Source organism: Uranotaenia lowii, chromosome 2, assembly GCF_029784155.1.
Source record: "Uranotaenia lowii strain MFRU-FL chromosome 2, ASM2978415v1, whole genome shotgun sequence".
NCBI lineage: Eukaryota > Metazoa > Arthropoda > Insecta > Diptera > Culicidae > Uranotaenia > Uranotaenia lowii.
Window position 1 is genome coordinate 240,239,789 of NC_073692.1, and position 25,162 is coordinate 240,264,950.

At 37.0% G+C, this 25,162-nt stretch overlaps 1 protein-coding gene and 1 long non-coding RNA gene across 5 annotated transcripts in view; one reads left to right on the forward strand and one right to left on the reverse strand.

Annotated features, from left to right (window-relative positions):
* The window catches only part of LOC129747697 (hemicentin-1-like), a 633,328-nt gene that overhangs the window by 123,619 nt on the left and 484,547 nt on the right, over positions 1 to 25,162 (reverse strand). The gene's annotated exons all lie outside the window — the stretch shown is intronic.
* Positions 22,320 to 23,256, forward strand: LOC129747700 (uncharacterized). Its single transcript, XR_008737557.1, has 3 exons — positions 22,320 to 22,456; positions 22,520 to 22,595; positions 22,652 to 23,256. It is a non-coding gene; the product is annotated as an uncharacterized LOC129747700 (long non-coding RNA).

Sequence of the window (25,162 nt, forward strand, 5' to 3'; positions counted from 1 at the left end):
CATCCTATATGAGTATGCTATCTTTGGCAGAGGATTTTTCTCCACAGACAGTACAAGACATTCCTCTCGACAGCATAAGTCACCAATCTAATAGACCACAATGTAGCTACTTGCATTTAGAACAATGTCTTGTTGTTTTCCAAAATTTGATAGACGTTAATCGGATATTCTTCTTAAAAGATTGCTCAACATTGAAAAAAATAGACTAAACAGTTTAGTTTATGCACATGAGATAAACTTGGAATCAACAAATAAATCAGATGAATTGAGTGCCTTCAAAATTAGATTGAAATTCGGTCACTGTAATCTCTTGAAGATGGTTTTTCGAAAAGATCAAAGTTATTTTAAGCAATAAACACCTAACAGAAAATCATAGGATATTCCTAAAGCTCATTCATGTAGAATGGGTTTGTTTGATTTTTCTTCGGAAAACAGAGCTCCTTGTCACCTGCTCTTCCATTTGGCACCTGACTTTAAATCCCAGACTTCCTTATGGGCCATTCTAGCGTGAAAGTGATAAACAACCTGTCACGATAACGTCATAAGCGCACAACCCCGTTCACATTTGAGGTGGTGGATGATGGGTTGGCTCGGACTTCCAGATAGAGTCCCCCGTATAGAATTATTGTAACTGAACGAAACGAAAACGAACAAGCGGGGAAAAAACTAAGCTTATGAATTTCAATGAAGGAAACTACGCCAACCATCATCCCTCTATCATCGTCAGCACATCACCGTCGTGGTTCCCATCATCGTCATTGCCATCGCCATCGTGTTTCGTTTACGCTTTCCGGCCAGCCATAGACGGTCTTGGAGATGCTCCGGAGGACCGACCGGTTCTGTTTCCGTTTTTCGTTTCCGGACCCGCAGTTAGTCTTCTAGTATGAGAGCACACCCGATCGGCGATGGCTAACGGCAGCGAGGCGGTATCCAGCAACGACGGCGGGTGTCCCAGATATAATCTAGTTCTAGTGCCATTCGCAGCAGCAGCAACAGCAGAAGCAGCAGTAAAGTAGCAATTCTGTCTTCCTTTCTTTCGCTCCACTCGAGCTTGAAATCGCAATTTCCTCGTACAAATTCTTCTCACAGCTTGCCGCCACCAATGCTGGCTGGGCTGGGACCTACAACTTGCTATTGGGTATGGACGTCTACCTTTTTGCTTGCTGATAATATTTTTTTCCTTCAGCTACCCGAAGCCGAAGAAGAGTAACTAACTAACCATTCACATTACAAAACGAGGCACGAGAAATCCACCGACTACTGAGACTGGTCGATCGTCGGTAAGTCATCGTAGCAGGCGCTAGCTACCGTCGATGGATTTGGGTGGCGGGGGGCTCGATCTTCTCCCCGGGTTGTTGTGGCCTGCTTCGGTTTGTAAGGTCGGAATAAGTGGCGCCTAAGAGGAAGGAACCTGTAATTCGATTGCATTGTGTATTTCCAATTCGGAACACTCTGGCGTGGGGCTGTTTTTTTTTCACCGCTCCTCATCCATTATTCCCCAAAAGTCTGGTAAGCTTCCATAATATTTTTTTTGTTATTATTTCATTGAGTTCATATACAACATCATTATTTTCGAAATCCATTTTTCATTAGGGGTTTTCTGCTTCCGGGGACAGACTTCTGGCGCAAAACGTGGACACACGTTGTCGTCGGTTGGAGTTGGCCAGTTAATACGGGATGCCGGGGTCCAACTGGTTAGTAACTGAGGTAAGGTTTTGTGTCAAAAAAGCGAACCGCACGTTCTGCCACGTGAGATCCTGCGAATGTCCAGCGTCCAGTTCCAGCAGCAGCGGTAGTGTATTTATCTTCAGCCGGGTCAAGATTTTACGAGCGGGATTAGTGCAATATTTGGATTTGTGTGGCACACCGGAATGTATCCGGTGTGGCTCAGCATCGTCGTGATGCTCCCCGGCGCGAGGATTTGCGGTCCGGACTTTTTCGAGATTGTTATTTTAGAATGGATTGTTAGCTTTTCCCGATGGGGCGAACAAAGAAAGTAAACATTGGAACCCGGGAAATGGGAGACAATTTAGGAGCGCAGAATTGATTCCAACGAACCGGCAAATGACCACACATTTTTTTTCTGCAGTAATCCCCAGGAAAATAATTTCCTTCCTTCCTTTTTGTGAGTGGATTTTTCCTATGGTTGTTTGAAAACTCCCTAGCAAATGTAGCTGAAGCTGGATGATAAATTATTTAGTTTTCAATTTCATCTGTAAATTTCAAGAACCGGATCGATTGTGTGTACAAAAATTCAAGTCGGCAGTAAGTTTTCCAGCTCTGACGAGAGTTGGGACACTGAAAAAGGGTTCTCTACCTTTATCTACTAGCAGGAGTCATTTTTTTTGTAGAATTTTGATAACAGCTCAATCTCTTCAAAATGAATTATCGAAAAACCTATGGCTAGGCAGAATATTTATATAGAGGGTGACAATAAAGTTACCGTACTTTTAAAAAATGCTTTAAAACCTTAACCCTGCTTAATAATTAATCAAATCGAACCACCTGAATGACAAGCAACACTCTTTGAACATTGGCAGCAGTATCAACAAAAAAAATCAAGATTGGTTTTAAATTCCCTATCACGACTTTAACACATTCCTTCAGTCAGTTGCAAATGCCTCGGACAATGCTCGCTGGCAATTTTTCGTAAATGTTGTTCCAGACCCTGTAGACGTGTGAGTTTGACAGGTGAGTATTCTTGACCCTAAAGCCTCAAAAGGGAAAAAAACAGGACGAACCAGCCCGAGGCTGAAAGTCTCTATAATAAAGGAAAAAAAAAAGAAAAAAACAGCTTTTTACCGATAACAAAAGTCAATTTGGGGAATTCTTAAACCTCCAAGCCTACTGAGAAGCTAGTAGTAGTATTGGTCTTGAAAAAACTCCACAGGGGTCCTTCCAGGGATACGAACTCAAACACTCACAGGATCTCAGTGAAACTTGATGTTTCCTCGGAGAGATTCCTTTTTTTCTTAACTCTAAGCGTACATCTTTTGATGATAGGATGGCTAGCATTTAACAAATGCTAAATAAACCAACCCACAGAAAGTGCACTATGCATGTCCTGATCGGGATTCGATCTTATACCTGCTGGCTTAAAAGACTCGAAGGCTATTCTCTGCGCCACGGGCTGCGACTAATAGAGGTTTGATCTTTTTTCATAAAAAAGCCAGAAAATGTATGCTTCTGTTGACCTTTTTTGAGCAATTGGAAGAAAAGAAGTGGCGAAATTGTGAAAATCTTGGCGTTGGTGAAAAAATCTTGTGAAGAGTTTTAGTAGCAAGCACAGTCGAAGGCAAGTTCTATTTAAAGAAAACAAATACAGTCAATCGCAAAATTGAGCGTACACACATGATTTATCGGAAAATTTGCATTTTTCGGGGCTGAAAAGTGAATAATTAAAAACAATTTTTTTTTATTCACAAAATCCGTTCTTTTTACTCTCATGTAGTACAAAGAATTAAATTATAACTGTAACATTTTCACTTGATTAAAAAAAAATAAACAAAAACCACCAATTCAGACGTGGCAAAATTGAGCGTCCAGTTCAAGTTTTTCTTAAAAAACTAATTAAAACAGTTCAGGAAAAGTTCAGAAAAAGTTCATAAAAAGTTAAAATCAAACATTTAATATTTGGTATGTCCTCCTTTGGCATCCAGCACAGCCTGCAAGCGTCGTGGCATCGATTCCACAAGGTTTTTGGTCACTGTGGACGGAATACTCTCCCAGATCTCCTTAACCGCCGTCTTGAGATCCGTTTTGTTCCGTGGATTTTTAGTTTGCAGACGGTGCTTAACTTCCCACCATAGATGCTCGATAGGGTTCAAGTCAAGTGATTGGGGAGGTGTTCTGAGTTGATTGGGGACATTATAGAGCAGCCACTCTCGAACGATGTAAGCGGTGTGTTTGGGATCGTTGTCTTGTTGGAAGTAGTAATCTTGTGGCAGATCCAATTTTTGTACGGAAGGTTTCAGGTTACGTTTCAGGATGTTCATATAACCCATTTTGTCGTATCGATAAACTCCATGGTTCCAGTTCCAGAAGCCGCCATTGAACCCCATAGCATCTAGCTTCCACCACCATGTTTTACAGTAGGAACCAAATTTTGAACCTGAAGCTCGGTTCTTGGTTTTCTCCACACCATATGTCTTCCATCTGATCCGAAGAGGTTAGTTTTAGTCTCGTCAGTAAAAAGGACATTGTTCCAGAACTCCTTGGGCTTATTTACGTATGCTTTTGCGAGCTCCAGTCGTTTCTTCATATTTACCTTTGAGATGAAGGGCTTCTTACGGGCAACACGACCTCTTAGATTGTTCCTGTGAGCTACCCGCCGGACAGTATCTGCACTCAACGGTCTTCCTATGGTTCCGGCAACATTGGAAGTCAGTTTCGGAATATGTACTTGTTTTAGGGCTCTTTCGCAATGTTCGCACAACTATTCGTTCATCAGCAGAAGTCAGGATTCGTTTGCGTCCTCTACCGGCAAGGTTTTTCAAGGTTCCCTCGTTTTTCCACTTGTTTACGATTTTATGCACTGTAGAATGGGTACTTCCGACAGAAGCTGCTATTTCCCGCAATGACTTTCCGCGATAACACATACTTATTATCATGGTTCGCCTAGCAATATCCGTTTCCTTCCTTTTGGTTGCCATTTTGAATTTTAAAAATCGAAAACGAGCAACAATCAAAAAAGAACACTGTCAAAGCAGCTGTTGGATATTGACATCACACACTGACAAAAAAACAGCACGGTAAATCGCAATGATCTTTTATGCATGGATTTTTTTTTCCAGAGAAATGAAAGGTGTACGCTTAATTTTGCAGTGCTGAAAACAGAGATCTTGTTCTACTTTTTGGATTTAAAAGTTGAGAAAAATCTTTTTTCAAAATTGGCTTAAACGTATAGCTAATCAAATGTTTGAATAAAGTATGTGCAATCAAAGGCAACAGAAATAAAATGTATTTAATACCAAACTAAGCAAAACCATCGACAGTCAAGTGTGTACGCTCAATTTTGCGATTGACTGTATATGGAGTTCTACGGAAGGTATTTGGAGCCATTCTTAATAATTTTTCGTTCGCCAAAATTCCCAAGAATTTTAATAAAATTCCCAAGAATTTTTATATTCAATTTGATTGTACATAAACAAGTTATAGGTTGTAGAAGTTTAGTCTGTATGAGTAAATTCACTGCGACCAATTTATCTGATCTATTGTGGAATAATCCAATTTAATATTTGTCTGTCATCATTAATCGAGAGGTCAGTTGTAGTCGAAGTCGAGACATACACACAAAATTTCTGAGCCTCAACTTAGCAAAAATTGGCCATTACTTTCCGTTAGCAAAAAAAATTTTTACTGTCGAATTAGCATTTTCCATTTTTGTTTCGAAATTCGCTCAATTTGAGTAAAAAACCTCATTTGCTACTAACTTTAGTATTTAAAGTAGCATGGACCCAAACTTTTAGCTTGTACTCGAACCGCAGTCAACGTTTGGTTTTGGCGCGTTTTATTTTGTTTTCTTCGGGTCAGTGCGGTTGATCGCGATTTCAGAACGCTTCGATTCCGTTTTTAATATAAAATGTCATTTTTATCAACTAGTGTGCCGGTTAGAATGTTTTTTTTTTATCGTTTCCGGGGAAGTTCATTCCAGCTGTCCGTCGCGGACGAAATTGTAAGGCTATAGCATATCCGTATTCTCCTGCTCCGATTTCCGAAGGCTTCTGGTTATCATGATGACTGTTCGGGTGAACCTTCGGCGGATGTCTGATTTTTGTCCGGGTTGAAACGGTGAGAATGGTAGGTAAGATATTGTTAAAAAGTTAAGGAAATTTGCAACATTTTTTTTTTATTTTTCAGTAAGATGTTTCGAAAAAAGATGCCCCCGCTTTATGGCCGGCCAGAGGAACAAAACATTAGCGGGCATCGAGCGGGATGTTCCAAACAAACGCACGAAACAAGACGAAGAAACCGGTACCATACAGGTGATAGAGCCCTTTTAATCGAGTGTCAATGGTGCGCGATGGCAGCAAGATCGAGCAGCACAATTATCAAGATAAGAAGAGGCTGATTTTGCCTCCAAATTGTTGGTAAGTACTTTTCTAAAATGCATAATGTTTATATTTTGGAAAAAAATTAACTAAATTGCACAACTATTTCTAGTTTAGAAACTGACACGAACCGGAAATCAAGCAGTGGATATAATCTCCAGATTCGACTCGATCATCGAAAAAAGGAGCAAAAACTTTTAGAAATTGTAACATGGGAACTTCCCATTGGGAATGATTGCCGTCATAGCTTCCAGTTTTGATTAAACCGGGTAAGTAAATACCGAATTAAAGGGCAATACCGGATTTTTTTTATACTCTTGTATGATGAAGCGCACTTCTCACAGCAATTCCTTTACTTGCGACAAATCAATTGGCTTTAAATTGTTTAATTTAATAACATGTTTAGTTTAACTATTGTCTTACGGAATTTAAGTTTAATTTGGGTATGATTTGTATGAAAATTGCAACCTCAGTAGCTTGGAAAGCATCAAACTAGTAAGATAGGGTTTCTTTTTTTATTTATTTATATGTACTTATCTCCCAACCGAAAGACAAGTTTAAAGTGCCAAAACTAAAAATCACTATAATAAAGATATTTAAAAAAAATTTAAACTATAAGGAACTAAACGCTTATTTGCCCGGTTAAGTTTTTTTCGTGTAGCATTATGATTCCTTGACCATCATTGCTGCTATTAGTTTCAGCTACATCATTCTAAAATGTGCGATTCTGATGATATTAATTTTCGTTTTGTTACAGGTTACAAGAAGAATGTCGATAAAACAGCCGAGACTGTCGACGATCTATGTCATCAGCACGTAGGGACACGAATTGTTCCGCAGCATTTGTATCTACTGATAAGTTGGTATATTTCTATGCAGATGCAGAGAAAAAAAAATAAAATTCCTATTTTGCAGTTTGATCCAGTGAATTGCCGAAGAGCTCCGGCGAATTGAGTAGCCTTAACTCAGTTCCAGGCTAAATGTGTTCCAAATCTCCATGATTAATTCAACTCCACGGAAGCGGAAAGAGCAGCTAACCAATCTGCTGTAGATCACCAACCGGATGCCGACAAAGGAAACTTCAACATCAGTGTATTTGGATCTCTTGTATTTTGGTAGGATAAATAGTGTGTTATAAATTATTATGAAAATTAAGGAATATAAAATGGTGAACCGATGATAGTTTTTTTTCATCTTTACCGAAAACATTTATAAATTGAAAATTGAATTTCACTGAAATTTTAGTAAAGTTAAAAAAAAAATTGTTTTGCTAAAATTGTAGCAAATCATAATTTTTTTTGCTGAAAAATAAGTAAAAATTTAGTCTAGACACTTTTGACGATTATGCTAAAATTTCAGTAAAAAAAAATTGCTAATTTGATTGCTAAATTTCTAGCTGGTCAAATTTGAGCAAAATTTTGCTAAATTCCGGCCTCGAAAATTTTGTGTGTAGATACATAATTTCAGTTTGGGATGGTCTTTCTTATTAGTCCCACCATTAGACCCACTAAATATAATCGGGCGTTAGGATTCGCTCACCATGATTTTTAAGCTTATGTGTCATAATATATCCACAGTCGCACTTTAAGTGCTCTGCAGTTTCTACTTCAGTTTTACAGAACCGGCACATATCATTTCTGAGTTTGCCATTTTTTTAAAACTGTTTTCAGATCACTTTTCGACGGTCTCAAAAGGTCACAAGTTCTCTTTGAGTCGGGCTTTATGAATCTTTCTGATTGCCTAGCATCAGTAGCCACAAGTCATTGAAATTTTATTTTCATATTTTCTCAAGTGTTTAATTCACTGTTAAGTGCACAGGTTGATACTGCCCAGGAAGGTTCCGGCCCAGTCATTGGCCCTCCAGATCCTCTACTAGTCGGTATATCCTGTCGTAGATACTAGTAATTTTTAAAAATTTACTTCTTCGATGCGGAATGGCGTCCTTCGTTTTCAAATTTAGTCGATAGATCGATCAGTGTAATCCAATATCCTTTTGGAATCCCTTATTCAAGGATGTATTGGTTCAGCTTTTATCAATGTCATTCAAAACTCATCACGACAGCTTCAATGAAATTCAGCATGAAAGAAAGTTCATATTTTTTCCAGTGCCTTCATATTACCACAGTTTATTATGGTTTTGTGTTATTATTAGATTGATCCAACTCGCCATCCAAGTGCGCTTTGATCAAAATACTAACTTCGTCACAAAGGAAAGAAATTTAAGTTCTAAAAAAGGTAAACATCATTGTAAATTATATATTTGATTTTTTTTATTATTTTTTATTTTTCATTTTCATATGTTTCAGGGTCCTTCTCCTACATATCCGTTCTTTGATTTCCTTCTATGCCCCAGTGACCTTTTTTATTGGGGTCCCCAATAAAGGTTCACCTGGTTTTTTTTTATTGATAATTGATTTAAAGCGTTAATACAATCATTGGAGCTTTTAGAGCTTGTAACGCTGCTTGACTGTCTGAGAATATACATATATTAGCGTGTCTATACATCCTCTTCAAACGAATTGCCACGCCAGAATAAATCGCATGTAGCATTGTAATTCATTTTTGAGCCGTCAGTGAAAAAAGATGAAGATCCCATTCTAGTTTAAGGGCCACCCTGTGCCCAGAATAATCTATCCGAATCAATAACTTCGAAACTTGTGTAAAAATTTGGTTTGTTTACCATCCAGTCTTGAACGGACGTAAGTTAATCATTTTTTTACTAGTAGTAGTATTTGAAAAAGGACAGGATCTTTATTGTCACTCTATATACAAAAAGCATTTTCTGTTTGTTTAGCTACGATTACCTCAGTCGTCTTTAGACCTAGAGAGCTGAAATTTAGCAAGGGTGCTCAATAGGTCCAGGAAAATGAAAAATGATTTTAAATTTTCGTAGGACCCCTTTCCAAGGAGGTCGTCTATACAATAACGGATAATCGATTCCTGCATTCAATTTTTGAATCAGATGTCAGAAAAAGGGGTCATCCATATGAACTATTGAATGTTTTTGCAATAATTGTGTTACTTTTGATCGAATCGATTCATACACGGGAGTTTTACAGGCCGGACGATCTTCTCCTGATTTCAAATTTTGTATTTGACTTCAGAAAAAGGGATTTTCCCCCATCACTTATTTAAAAAAAAACAGCGAAACGAAGTTTGTACGGGATCAGCTAGTTGTCTATAAGTTACATTCACATTACAGGAAATTTGAATCCACAACTATAGGGAGAAGTAGGCGTGTTTTTCGTGTCAGCGATTTTTTTTAATAATTTCATCGATACAAAAAGTAATATACAGTGAAATGTTTAAAGAAGAAGTTAACGGATGACAAGATGTGTGTAGAAATGTTGATAACCGGATGTGGCTCAAACGGCATTGTGGTTTTGAATGAATTGCTGTATGAAATTCGCTGCGAGTGACTGTGTTGGAGGCTCCAAAGCAGCCTATCTCAAAGTCAATGAAGGAAGTCAGCCGAGAAAATCTTTCCCGTTTGACGGTAGCATTGCAATAGGTTGAGAAAGTGAAGTCCCGAATCAGGAATTCTCGGTCACGCTGTGAGGCCTGGAAAATGGAACTCAAAAGTGGAACAGTATCTACGGTGTCATTGAAAGGCACTATCAATCGATCGTGTGGAACTTAAGTGAAGATTTATGTATTTAGGTGGGGTACACGCTGCGAAGAGACGAGAACGAGATTTACGAAAAGATGCTTGACTGGAATCCAGAAAGACATTGAAGAATAGGCAGATCTAGAAGCTCACAGAAACGTATTCTATTTAGCCTAAGAGAAAGTTCACTTGTGTTGGGAAAAAGTGGTAGAAATTTTGACACTTACGGCACATTTTGAAAACTTTGCCATGCAAAAACATTTTCAAGGTCAGTGGCCTTCTATTTTTTTTACAACACATGTTGTATTTTCGCATGCTGTGATGCAAAAATAGCAATATTTCTATCACATATGGCTGAAATAGAAACAGTGTTACAAAAAATACAACGCCCCAAGATCTTGAAAACATTTTGTATGGTAAAATTTTCAAAATGTCAAAATTTCTACCACTTTTTCCCAACACCAGTGAACTTGCTCTAAGAAATTAGAATTGTTGAATTTCTTGACGGTTTCGAGATTTTGCGATTATTGATAATAACTACTGGCAAAACTATTTAAGCCCGTTTTCCAAACATGACTTATTCAAAAAAATGTTTTTTTTAAAAGTTTTATACATTTTTAGTTTCCTTAAAGGAAAATAGTATCATTAGTTATTTGTCAGAGCAAATTGAGCTGACTGCACCGATGACGCACCTCGAGACGCTTATCGGATCTCTTTTAATGTCGGCAAAACCTCCGCAAACACTGAGCTGGCAAACATAATCAAATCAGAGTTGTGCTGTTCAAAATGATAAGAAAGCAAAATTTCCCAAGCTCCCTCCAGGGGTACAAGGAAACACAAACTCAACCGCTGCTGGGTCCATGGATGTGTCAACACCATTTTCGAACTTTTGCTCCCGCAACGATTCAAAAAGCTCCACTCGGAAATCGCGATAACGGAAAATTGCAAACCACACCGTTTGGCAAACAAAATCAATCACCCCAATAATTTTCACTCGATCTGCGAAAAGGTGCGACACCGGCTGCTGCCGCAATCATCAGTATCATCATCATTGATAGAGCCGCCACCAGTCATCACCATTACCATCATGTGATTGTCTTCAAAGAAATCATCGCGAAATCATCAACTTTTATGGTTGTTTTTGTTTGAAAATCGAATAGAAAATAAGGAAATAAGCTGGCAAATGTCGTACAGATCCTTTGAAATGGCATTAAAAAAAACACTTTGGTTTAAGTTATATTCTTGAAGGAAGTTTTTTTTAAGCATTTTCTACCTTCTAGACAACCATTTCAAGAAAATTTCATTTGGCGAATGAATAGTTTCAAATTTTGTAACAGTAGGCTGATGACTCGAGTCAAAGCGAACAGTTACCTCAAACAATTGCTTTCAAAAAACGGAAAAGTGGTTATTTCCAGTTGATACAAAAAAAAAAGGAAAAAAAGCCTCAAATCTGTCACGTGTTCAGCTGAAAAGACGAACATTTTCCGACCGAATGAAATCAAAATTACACATTGGCAGCGAAAAGAAAAGTGTTTGAAGGAGCAGAGTTGGACAGCAGCAAAGCAGCAAAAAAAAAAACACAAGTTCAAGAGGAAGAATGATGTGAAAACGCCCTCGAGGGAAAATTCCACACTCCCCAGCCATGGTTGGACGCTTCAGAAGATGAGCGAACGGAAAAAAAAACTTACCTCGAAGCTTTTCCGGTGGAAAACACTCCTTTCGGCGCCTTGAGACCATTCCGAGGGTAACTGAATCTATTTTGTACCAAAACATTTTAATCTTTCCTTTTTCAAGTTCAATACATTTTTGTATGTTAACTTTTGTGAAAATTGACATACCCGACTAAAAGTGCGTTTACCATAGCTAGACGGATTTGCGAAAAGTGGCACTTGGCTGTTCACGCGTCTTTCCAACACCAACAAATGTAACGGGACAAAATGAGAAAAAAAAAGAAATACACATTTTCATCCCTCATTCATCTTGGAATTCGGAAAATTCGATCAAAATTACAGGTGAGATACGTGACAAATCTGTCAATTTTTGTGCCAGCAAATTGAGCACCCTTATGGCGGAAACGTGTACTCTTGTACTTGTATTCAGCAGACCTAGCCGCTTGAAGAGGAAGAAAACAAAAATATCAAAATGTTCTTAAATCAAATTTGTTTCTTTATTCTTTAAATATGAACCCATCTATTTTAAAACTGCATAAAAATGTCAATAAATTCAGGCAATGATGAACAGAAATTGAGATTAAGAGAATTATACCATTTTTTGATTTTTTGTTTTGCTAATTTTCGTTTCATTTGTATTTTTCGATATTTTGGTCATTCTTGTCATATTTGAAATTTTTGACATTTTTGCCATTTCTGTCATTTTTGTCATGTTTGAAATTTTTTACATTTCTGCCATTTTTATCATAGTTGTCATTTTTGTCATTTTTGTCATTTTTGTCATTTTTGTCATTTTTGTCATTTTTTTCATTTTTGTCATTTTTGTCATTTTTGTCATTTTTGTCGTTTTTGTCATTTTTGTCATTTTTGTCTTTTTTGTCATTTTTGTCATTTTTGTAATTTTTGTTATTTTTGTCATTTTTGTCATTTTTGTCATTTTTGTAATTTTTGTCATTTTTGTAATTTTTGTCATTTTTGTCATTTTTGTTATTTTTGTCATTTTTGTCATTTTTGTCATTTTTGTCATTTTTGTCATTTTTGTCATTTTTGTCATTTTTGTCATTTTTGTCATTTTTGTCATTTTTGTCATTTTTGTCATTTTTGTCATTTTTGTCATTTTTGTCATTTTTGTCATTTTTGTCATTTTTGTCATTTTTGTCATTTTTGTCATTTTTGTCATTTTTGTCATTTTTGTCATTTTTGTCATTTTTGTCATTTTTGTCATTTTTGTCATTTTTGTCATTTTTGTCATTTTTGTTATTTTTGTCATTTTTGTCATTTTTGTCATTTTTGTCATTTTTGTCATTTTTGTCATTTTTGTCATTTTTGTCATTTTTGTCATTTTTGTCATTTTTGTCATTTTTGTCATTTTTGTCATTTTTGTCATTTTTGTCATTTTTGTCATTTTTGTCATTTTTGTCATTTTTGTCATTTTTGTCATTTTTGTCATTTTTGTCATTTTTGTCATTTTTGTCATTTTTGTCATTTTTGTCATTTTTGTCATTTTTTGTCATTTTTGTCATTTTTGTCAGTTTTGTCATTTTTGTCATTTTTGTCATTTTTGTCATTTTTGTCATTTTTGTCATTTTTGTCATTTTTGTCATTTTTGTCATTTTTGTCATTTTTGTCATTTTTGTCATTTTTGTCATTTTGTCATTTTTGTCATTTTTGTCATTTTTGTCATTTTTGTCATTTTTGTCATTTTTGTCATTTTTGTCATTTTTGTCATTTTTGTCATTTTTGTCATTTTTGTCATTTTTGTCATTTTTGTCATTTTTGTCATTTTTGTCATTTTTGTCATTTTTGTCATTTTTGTCATTTTTGTCATTTTTGTCATTTTTGTCATTTTTGTCATTTTTGTCATTTTTGTCATTTTTGTCATTTTTGTCATTTTTGTCATTTTTGTCATTTTTGTCATTTTTGTCATTTTTGTCATTTTTGTCATTTTTGTGATTTTTGTCATTTTTGTGATTTTTGTCATTTTTGTCATTTTTGTCATTTTTGTCATTTTTGTCATTTTTGTCATTTTTGTCATTTTTGTCATTTTTGTCATTTTTGTCATTTTTGTCATTTTTTGTAATTTTTGTCATTTTTGTCATTTTTGTCATTTTTGTCATTTTTGTCATTTTTGTCATTTTTGTCATTTTTGTCATTTTTGTCATTTTTGTCATTTTTGTCATTTTTGTCATTTTTGTCATTTTTGTCATTTTTGTCATTTTTGTCATTTTTGTCATTTTTGTCATTTTTGTCATTTTTGTCATTTTTGTCATTTTTGTCATTTTTGTCATTTTTGTCATTTTTGTCATTTTTGTCATTTTTGTCATTTTTGTCATTTTTGTCATTTTTGTCATTTTTGTCATTTTTGTCATTTTTGTCATTTTTGTCATTTTTGTCATTTTTGTCATTTTTGTCATTTTTGTCATTTTTGTCATTTTTGTCATTTTTGTCATTTTTGTCATTTTTGTCATTTTTGTCATTTTTGTCATTTTTGTCATTTTTGTCATTTTTGTCATTTTTGTCATTTTTGTCATTTTTGTCATTTTTGTCATTTTTGTCATTTTTGTCATTTTTGTCAGTTTGGTAATTTTTGCCATTTAATGAATGAAATCTCTTCACATCGAACATGTAAATATTTAAAATTAGTTGGAACTTTCAAACGAATTACCCAAGTTTTACTCCATTTTTTACTAAAGTAGGAAGGAGGCACCCCTTTTTATGAGGGTGGGGTTTCAAAATTCGTACGAACCATTCCCGGCCTCATAAAGTTTTCCACGTCGATTTTCGCGTCGATCTGATCAGTATTTTCCGCGTCCATGAAGGACATACAGAAATAATAACAAGACGTTTATATAGGGTAGAAGCCCTAGTTATTGAACAGGTCCCAGGTATTGAACACTAGTCAAATCAATCAAAACAATAATATAAAGTAGAAAATTTATCGTAGTGCCACTGTTGAAGCATTTTCTATCTCTGTTCAAATTATTATCGTGAATTTCGGACTCTTAAAGTCACAATTCGTGAAACTTAACTTAAATTGGTTTTTCGACTGGATGAAGAAAACAACCTTTTTTGATTGGGTATTTCCCATATGAAAAAAAAAAACAATAAATTTTTTATTATACTGTCATGACAGTTTTCCACTTCTGCGTTTTCAAATTGATACGCTATTTCGATTAATTTCAAATTTGAATTTAGTTGCAAATAATCAAGTGAAAATCCCGAAACAAGAACATCTTGAATGATTCTTTGACTTTAAAAATTATCATCTATTATAATCTATTATTAAAAATTTGTCCATTTCATTATTGTTTTGAATTCTTAACAACTGAGATTTCAAACGTTATTTTTCACTTGAATTTCGAATCCTCAATTGACATCCTTTTGATTACAAATTGAAGATAACCAGTCCAACAGAAAAAGCTTTCCATCGGTCACACTGACAAATGGAAGTGCTGCCAATCATTCAATTTAATTATCCACTCTTCTCTGGTCCAGTTGCGATTTTTAATTATGACCGACGACGACAACCCATCGAATCTTTCGATGCCATCGTTCCGAGATCAGGATTGGGGGACGCTAAATAGTAGCAAGAAAAAGTATTCCACTTTCGAGACTTCCATTAGTGGCCATTTTCTTCTGGCGCACCGCTCAACTCCGTCCATAATCGGCACCACTCATATTCTGCACGGAATTGTAAACAAACAATTAACAATCAATAACGTAAAAGTGCCACTCATGCTCTTCTGGGCTACCGTTCGATTCGTTCCCAATTGCATTTGGACATCGATTAAGGTCCTGGGCACTTGTTACTGTTCGCTCGACGTCTTCTGGCAAATGTGTAGCTCGGCCCGGTCCAATTCGTCATCATCCATTAACAAAGAGGATCAGACGGGCCATTCTTTCGTACCGGACAAATCTTCCGTCCGTCGCTCGACCGGCAGATGGGACAACAAACAATTACAATTACTGGACGATTCCGTTTTACTCCGGTTACTCCGGCGGGCGGCTTTGTCGGATGGACATTTACTGATGGAGATGGTCTTCATCGTTTCTGCACCTCCTCAAAACGCTTGCTGCCTGCTTCCAACAGCTGGGATTCGTGTATATGAATGGCTATCTGGCCAATCAATGGCTATTGAACAGCTACGGTGCACTGGAGACCTCACTCGACCGACTGTTGAGCGACAATACATTTCGTAAGCGTTCCGAAGCAGAGGTTCTCAATCGAAATATAATATTAAAATGATAACTTTTTTTTATCGATTTAGGGTCTTAACATGACGTATGATCTAGCTTGTAAAGTTTTTACTTTACACTCTACCATTGTTTTTTATATAGCTCAGTTGGCAAGTCAGTTGCTTTCTGAGCCGATGTCAGTGAGTTCGAGCCCAAGAGTAAACATCGATCACAGTTGTACCGGATAAGTTTTTCAATGACTTGTCCGCCAACTTCATCGTTAATATAAGTCGCGAATGACATGAAGATGTTAAAACGACTATAATCGAAAAAAAAATCTACCATTGTTTATAGATTGCAACATTATAATAGATTCAACAGATAGGCGGCAACAGTTGGACGGCTGATAGCCGTCTCAGCTTCAGATTGGAAAATGCGCGCTGGATAGCTGCCAGCGTTTTATTTTTCATCCAAAAACTATCCACTCTATAATTTCAGATAGAAACCACATTTGAAACGTCATTGGCAGATGCTACATTTGTAAACCACTGAACGGTTGATTGCATTCTGCACAAATGCATCTTCCATGCGCCTGATCGTCGTCATCTCTGCCAGCAATATTATCGCCCGGCAGTTGAGGGAGTTCCACCGAGCAAGGGCCACCGATTCCACCGAGCTGATGATGGCAGGAGAAGGAAAGAAGTAAGGACGACGACAGCCAAACGATTTGTGCAAGAAAACGCGCGAATAATGCCACTAAATGGACTGATGATTGTCCGATAATGGGAAGCCGACCACATGTTACACTACCGACTGCTGCTGCTGCACTGGAGTTCAGGCTTAAGCAGCGAACTGGGACACAAGCGAGCCACGAAAGTGGTTCTGGCCCTTTTGAGGCGCTTCTGGTGCCCTGATTGATCCTTGTGGATCAATTAGTGGGGTCTTTTGGTTCAGAGAGGTGCTCCGATTTCCAAATCGATGCAATGGCGGTTGTTACTTTGAGTTCGTTCCAGCCAGGCCGATTCTTTGTTGCATCATAAGGCAGAGCGCAGAGTTGAAAACATGAAAATATTTAGGGTCGATATGACTATTGACAGCTGATTGATGATAATTTATGTATGTCAAATAAACATATATTATAAGGTTATCATATTCGTATAAATCTACCTACAGTTGCACTGTCCCCTAGATTTGAACAATTAAGCAGAAAATGATACGGTTCTGGGCGAAATTTTCGATCACTAACATAACAAAGCTGACTGCAAAGAATAATTTAATAAGTTATGGGCTGAACTTAAATCGTTATTCATAAGAGGCTGTTTTCCAGTTTTCGTGCCAGTTGAACAAAGAGACTTTAAGTAAACAAACTTATATTTAAAAGCAACATTTCATCATCTTGACCTCCCACTTCTTGGCTCCAACTTTGGCTGTTTGATTGATGGTACTTGATGATGCTGAAAACAATAAAACCGGGAGCAGTTCGCTCATTCCATAACTAGCCTGCTACTTCCCAAAAACGGCAAACAATCAGCTCATAAATACTTTATTCACTTGTAGAGCAACAGCAGCAACTCTCATTAGCGATTTGATGCAACTCTCCATATACCTTCAGTGGAATTCTCCGTCGTTCGTCCCCACCTTATCAACCTGGACTTGGACTTCCAGTCAGTGGTCAGAAGTACGTCCCCCCATTATTATATGAACAGGAGAAGGAAAGAGCGTCGAGAGAACTTTTCTTCCTCTGTCTGCCATCGGAAGGTAATCCGATTTAGGTTCGGGATAATCAATCATCATTGTTGTTGCCTTATTTATGGATGTGTTTTCCTCTTCTGATCAACTTTTCATAATGGCGTCATTATAACGAGTCTGCCCCTCAAGATGAACCTTGTACTGTAGTATTTTGACCCCAGGCTACTTTGTTTTTGTTGATGTTTGTGCTCGGTTGTTGCTTTCTGATGCAGAGTTTTTCGCTTGTGAGAGGTCAATCCAAGGCATCCGATTCGACCGGGCACTTCCCCTGGGTGCCGATTTGGTCATCGCCACTGGTTCCTTCTTCGAGTGGCCTATTGCGTCCGGTCGATTAGGTAGGTTCACTCCCGTGTCGACGTTATCCTCGGGACTGTAGTCCCCGGTAATCGTTTTCTAATGTCAGTTTCAATTTTGTAGGTTGACACATTCTCGGAGCGAAGGAGCGCACACATCCAGTTAAACTAAATCTCCCTTGAGGCGGGGGAAGTTCGATCTGCTCGATTGGCTCCCGTTGACACTTTTCGGTCGTCCTTTGGCTTTGACCGAAAAATGTTGCGAGCTATGACCGAAAGCTGACTTTCTGTGGTAATTTGATAAATTGTTTTGATACTCGATTTTCCACCCGCCCGGGGGGACGAACTCCGCACATAATGGATAGTTCTGTGTTGAGAATGATTTCTTAACGCGATTTGGAGTGGCTCGGTCGGAAATTGTGGCCATTAGTGGTTTGAAAGATTGTCGGATCGTGTGTGTTCCGTTTTGGGGGTTTTTGAGCGAACTTCGGATGAAGATGGAACACGACACGTGGCTTAACTATTGAGATAATTTATCGTTTCGGCTTTAGGGGGTTTTTATGGGAAAAGCATAACGCTGAGGTTGGGTCGCTTATTATTTGCAGCTTGCCAGAAGGTAAAGTCTCTCATAATGATGTTCTCGTTGACAAATCAATTGGCCATCCGAGGTTGTCTGCCTGGATTGTTGCTTTTAGCGTTGACTTTCAACGTTCAACTACCATTTGTCAAATGAGATTGTAATGGATTGGAAACAAGCCATAGCCATAGGAGTTCATCACGTCTCACTGCAGGCGATACGAAACAGCTAAATAAGCGGTAGAAAGTAAAGTCAATTTAATGCGTTACCCGTCAAAGTTCAAAGAGTGGCAATTTGAAAACGCTATACCATCCTTGTTTCTTAACTGATCTGTACAAATGGTTTTGGAAACCTTTAAACGTTATTATGACTGGCTAAGTATCAGACAATATTCAGCTACAATCATTTGTTTTCCCGCAATTAAAAGACGAAGTAACAAAAGCGAAAAACATGAATAAGGAAAAAAAAGTTAGAAATTAACTATTAACTGTAGTTTTAATCCATTTACCCGAAAACAATTGATCAGAAAGAAAAATGCCCTGTGTTTCATTCGCCAGAAAGTACTATTTCCCAGATTTTTTTCCCCAGAACGTTTTTCTTCAGAATGAATCATTTCCCAGAATTTTTTTTCGCCAGAAGGACCATTTTCCAGAAAATGGAATTTAAAAAAAAAAAAATGATTGAATGATTGATTTAAGTGAAATATCAAAAATTTTATGATGGTGAAAATTGAAAAACGATGTGTAAATCATGTTGCAGTGCGTACATTTCAGATCAAGATGATTTAAGGGTCATTAAAGCTTATTTGGTGGTACTCGAAAAATATAACATGAGAACCTAGCTGGTTTTTATTTAATATTTCTGTAAAGATAAAAAGGATATTTTTTTTTTTTACAATGTATTTATTTCAAACGGCTCATACACTGGGTTTAAAGGAGCCAAAATCAGTTTTTATTACGTTTTGTAGTTATTCTCTAGTAAATACTATTGTACATAGCAGATAGAAAAGTAAAAGTATTAAAGACGTAGATCGATAGATTATTAGGATATTTCATTTTTGGTAAAAAATTAATACTTTAGGTAGTACGGAACAAACCCACATGAAAATTTGTTTAAGAAAATACGTACTTATGTAGAAAAAAAAGTGCTTATTATACCCTGGGTGCTCGTTATGCCCTTATCTCCCCTACATAAACTTTAAAGACAATACAATATTGGTTCTAAAATAAATTTAGTAAAAAAAAACTTTCAAACAAGTGAAACAGAAATAATTTTGAAATTTCGAATCATTAAATTTTTTTAAGAAATAAGTAATAAAATAGGAGAAAATCTGGGATTTGTGCCATTCTTAGGAAAATAGTTCTAGGAAATGGTCCATTCTGGAAAAAATCGAGTAAATGATGCACTCTGGGGATTTTTTTCTTCTGGGCACTGGTTCATTCTGGTGTTTAATTTCGGGTATTTCTCATTCTGGGGGAAAATCATTCCGGGCCAAAATTTCCGGATGAACGGGAGACAATTATCAACAATTTCAAATAAAAATAAATAAAAAAATTCGCTAAATTCAATAGCTTAGCTTTGCTTAGCTACTAGTTCTACTTCGCCAATCAATGGCTGCTACTCCGTGATTAATCGAGGCAAGAGCCAATATAGATGGTGCTTGAGATTAGCAGAACATTCTCAGTTCTCAAAACTCATGCTCTCCCTTTGAAAATGATCAATAACGGCGCCGGCCACGTCCTAGTAGTCATTGAGGAATAAAGGAAGGATTGTTAGTAAGATACTTTAACACTAAACATACTGACACTTTGTATATACCTATTCATACCGCGAGCGGACAAATGACGGCAAACACCGTTTTCGCTAAAACTCTCTTGTTTCTCAACCGATTTCTACCAAATTTATAGTTTTGAAAAGCTTATAATTCGACTCAAATATGTTTTTCAGACAATTTTCAGCTACAATCAATAACTTTAAAGTTATTTACAGTACAAGAAAAATTTTATGAAAAAACATGCTTCAGGAAAAAGGTTGTAAATCAATTAAGTGCTCGAAAAAAATTTCACTTAGTGCCTGAGAAAGCTGAAGTTAGAAGCTATATGTTGCACATATGGAACATTTTTTTAAAAAAATTTCTAAGATCATGGCCACAAAAAATTTAAAAAAGTTGTGTAAAACCCGTACTTTTCAATCAATCAACCGCCAAAGCTGTTCCTGTTACAGTAGAAAATTTTGAAAAAGTGAATTGAAAAGTAGACGTAATTTGTCACATTTTGGCATCTTTAGATTTTTGAAATACTAAATTCATAATATTTGACGGCTTTTCAAAGGTAGTTGTTTTGCGAACTTTTTATGAGTCTGGATTTTCTGAGAAACATATTTGAGTCGAGTTATAAGCTTTTCAAAACTATAAATTTGGTAGAAATTGGTTGAGAAACAAGGGAGTTTTAGCGAAAACGGTGTTTGCCGTCATTTGACCGCTCGCAGTATGAATAGGTATACCACATGCGTTATTCGAAAACCGTAACACTTAAAAAAAATTTAAAACGCAAAAATACTTGCATTTCATAAACAACAATAGTCCTGTCGTTAAATTTGCGAAAAAACAATTATATAAGGCGTAATCATCGTTTAAAGTTCAAAACCCGTCATTTGACCGCCTCCGGTACGTTTAGTGTTAACAACATTTTGTCTCTATGTATTCCAAAGACTAGATTTGAAAAATTTAGATCAAAAGTAAGTCAATATCGCCAACTATAGAAACCGTCTATACGTCTGCGAATCTATATACAAATATCCAAGAAAAGGGTTGTGTTAGTAGTAGAAAGGTTATAGATCAAGATCCATGTTGGTAAATGGTGCAATCGTGTTTTCCTACACATTCTATGCTCCCAGATACTTAAGGAGACTAGGTCTAGGCTATCCCTATTCTATCTATCAGGCAGTGTTTAAAAACTCTGAATACAATAGAAATATTTTAAACTGAAAAATCAAGTATGTTTAGAAAAAGTTTGAACATGTCCTACCAAACTAAATCACTATAGGTAGTTTGAAGAACCACTTTTCAGCACTTACAATCACCAAAATGAAAAACAGATACTTATCTTAAAGGTCTGAACTCAGAATCAGTCTAGAGTACACTTGAAATCCAACAGTCATCTGGCAGTACAATGACTCTGGACCGGTTTGGGGGCGTAGTACCAGCCCCTTTTATGCGTTCACTTTCAACAACGGAAATCTTGGACATTATCTTGCCTCTTCTTGTTGATTTGTCATCATCAAAACACAAGTTTTTTTTAATATTCTTGAATACTTTTGGGACAAAATAGCCGACTACTTTGATCTCAAAAAAAAAATCCGCTAAATTCAATAGTCCATTAAAGTTGTTTGAGTCACACATGCTCCTTTTTTTAAACTCAAAATAAAGTTTGGGCGAGGTTCAAAACATAGTTCGATTCTATGAAGTTAAAGCTAAGTTCCCTATTTCCTCCTTGAGATGGTTCAAAATGGAGTTCGAACTGCAAACTCAAAACTAATCCCATTCGAGCTATTTTTCGCCGAACCGCATATTGGGTAACAACGAATAAAGGCATAAAAAAGTTTAAACTGGAATTCGGTTGTCGAAATTAGTTTCGAGTATGCTTGTCAGAACTTAGTTTTGCGATTGCCCAGTCAAACTCAAAGTTGAGGGCTGCCACTGATGTGCTGTTTTGACCGTGCGCAAATCATAGTACGGTTGTATGAACTAAAGTTGAGTTCCATTTTTCCTCCTTGCGATGGTTCAAAATGGAGTTCGAGCTGCGAACTAAAACTAATCTCAATAATAAGATCGATCTAATGAACTAAATATTAAACCCTCTGTGCGTATTTTGAACTGAAAGCACTTAACGAGTTCGGCTGCCGAACTGCATTTTGAGTAGCTTCGAATAAAGGCATAAAGAAAGTTCAAATTGCAGTTCGGCTGTCGAACTTAGGTTTGAATATGCCAGTCAGAAATTAGTTTCTGCGATTGCCCAGTCGAACTCAAAGTTGAGGGCTGCAACTGAAGTGCTGAACACAAACAACTTAATTTTGGGTTTAAAAAATGGAGCGTGTAGTAGAAAATTTTTGAATAGTGAGATGAGAAAGATATTTAAAGCGATTTTCAGCCAGGAATCAGGAGGATGAACAGTATTACATGCACTCAATTTCGGGTTACAAAAACCCACACAAAAACAGACCACTGATTGAGGGTGGACACACCCTGGCGCTAAGAGCTCGTGTAGAGCTGTCAAACAAAAAAGCGCACGTGAAAAGTGCAGTCGGCGTGCAAGGAAAAGAAGCATCGAAATAAGGTATGCTTTTTTCATTTAAAATTAATCGCGAAAAGCGACATAATTTTGTAAATTCCTTCGCAGGAGTGAGACGAAGAAGTGCCGGAGCAGGCCGTGCTGCCCGACGACAGATTGTGCCGGAAAAAGCCTTCGTGAAGAAGTGAGTAGCGCAATTTAAACTTATAGGTTAGGTACTAATGATGCGGTTACTTGTAGGGCCGTTTTACCGGATACCAGCAGCCGGCCAAGGGCCAGACTGTGACAAAGGCAAAACAGCCTGCCTCCGATTGCCGTGCGGTCAATTTTCATCTTTTATTCGGCAGGAGGGAAAACTTGTATCAAGATCACTAAAGATCCACCCGACAGTGCCGCTCTGCAGTGTGGGCTATCAGAGAGCCAATATAGCCGAACATTTCGCGCGCCTAGGAGAAATCCCGGCGGCGCGACGTATCGCGCATTCAGTTTCGGCCTCGAACGCTGTGCGGGCATTATCGAGCGGAAGAAGGGTGGCGGAACATACGCGTGCCAAGGATCATTCCCGGCGGCGCGGTTTATCACTGTTTCCGGCCACGAGAGCCGAATTGCGGCTGTAGGTGATTTCGTCATTGTGTTGCTGTTAGTTTTTTAAAGGGACGAGCCGAAGAAGTTGAGCTCGACCAACCCGTGCCCAGGATCATCCCGGCGGCGCGACTGATCGTGTTTTCCTCGGCCAAAAGAGCCGTGCCGACATTGGCCGAACAAACGTGCGCCCAGGATCATTCCCGGCGGCGCGATTCATCTGCGTTTCCTGCCACGAGTGCCGAATTACCATTGTCGGCTGTCACTGCTGTTGCGTTGCTGCAGAGTCATTGAGAAAGGAGTCGAAGGAGTGTCGTTACCATTTTGCGCGCCTAGGAAACAAATTCCCGGCTGCGCGACTACCTGCAAAATCGTTGCTCGGCGGAACGAGCTGAAGGAGGAAGTGTTTGTGTGCAGGCTCGCAGTGCCGAAGGAAATAGGAGTAACGGCTCGCAGTGCCGCAGGAAGAGTGGTGATCCGAGGTGGCGATATCACAGGTGAGCTTTAGTTAAGGGGGACTGGTGGGTGGATGAAATCTATTTTCCTCGCGCACAATTGCGCAAATTATTAAATATGCCTATTATATCTGTTAGGGACAACCCGAGGCAATAACAGACAGGCGATAACAGGTGAGTTTTTGCTGGGATTTACTCATCACTACCTTAATGATAATGCCAAATTTAAAAAAAAATTATGATTTCATCAGGGGTCTTATAGAGAAAAAACTGTTTTCAAACAAGCCAACAAACTTTTAATAGTTCCAAAACAGCACTCTAAACCGGATGAGGTTTAAGCCAGCGGTTGAGTTTCCGAGCTCAATGTTTCCTAAAGATAGCTTTCTTGATAAAAAATTGTTTTGTTTTAAATAATTACTTATTACTTTTTTGTTGTATTTCTCTGTTTAATTTTACAATCTTTATTGGACTTAGTCCATTTTGGATCATTTTGAATTCCTTAGGGCATCGGATCAAAAACCTAAATTTTGGTGCAAAAAATTCCAATTTTTTATTGCAAAATTTGTCATAGGTGGAACTTTATACAAGTGAAACTTTAAATTAGAGGAAATTGAACAAGTGAATATAGTTCTTCGATTAAAATACTAAAAATACTGTTGTGATTTACTTTTTCTAAATATTAAAAATTTTATCAAAAAATACACGCGATTTTTCTTTAATTTTTGGAAATTTGTTGAGGTTTTTTACGCTATGCTTTCCTAAGAGTGAAAAAAGTGTTTAAGAAATTCTTCTGCTAAACAACCCTGAGAATTTAAAAAAAAAACCACAAATCGACTCAGACTATTGTCCAATTCAATAGTATTTTTAAATTTTCGTACAGCCAATTTAGAAAAACAATATTTTTTTCAGATTTTCAATTATACCTGTTTGAAAATTGTAAAAATATCAATTACGTTAAATCTGAGATATCACTGAGAAATTTTGTTAAATTAATGCATCATATTTATTCCTACTATAAGATAAAAAACTACATAATTCTCAGTTTCGTATATGGTTGAAAGTTTGTGATAAGTTTTGAAAAGTTGGTAATGGTTCAAACGGTAGCAATACCAGAAGATTTCGCTCGTCTTTTGATGATGATAAGTATGATTTCTACGATTTTTTTTAGATATTTGCAACTGAAATGAATGAATCCAAGCAATTTTATCAACCAAAATGTTTTCTCCACAAAAAACATTCACATACCTAATAATTTTGTTGAAACTATCCCACGAGTTTTTCAAAATTCACATTATTAAAAAATTAGCATCCTTTTTCAGTTCGACTCAATTTATCCCTTAGTTTGTATGGTGCCCACCTCCTTTCTAGGGGAGGGAGGGGCTTCAAACTTCTTAGGAACAATTCCCAGCTTCAAAAACTCCTCCATGACGATTTTCACTTCAATCTATTCAGTTGTTTCCAAATCTATGTGTTACTTACAGACATAACACGCCTTTATACATAGATGAGGGCAGTTGAAGAATGCAATATGAGCCAGAGTGAACTGCCGAATTTCCGTTTTTATCAACTATTCCCAACGTCAGATATAAGCTCCTTTTGGAATAATGCTTGCTCAGAAACTAATTCCAATATGCTTTTCTAAGGTTCTATAAAATAAAAACCCTCTCAGATAAACCTTTCTTAATTAGCCCCCGGGAGTATTTACGACTGTAAA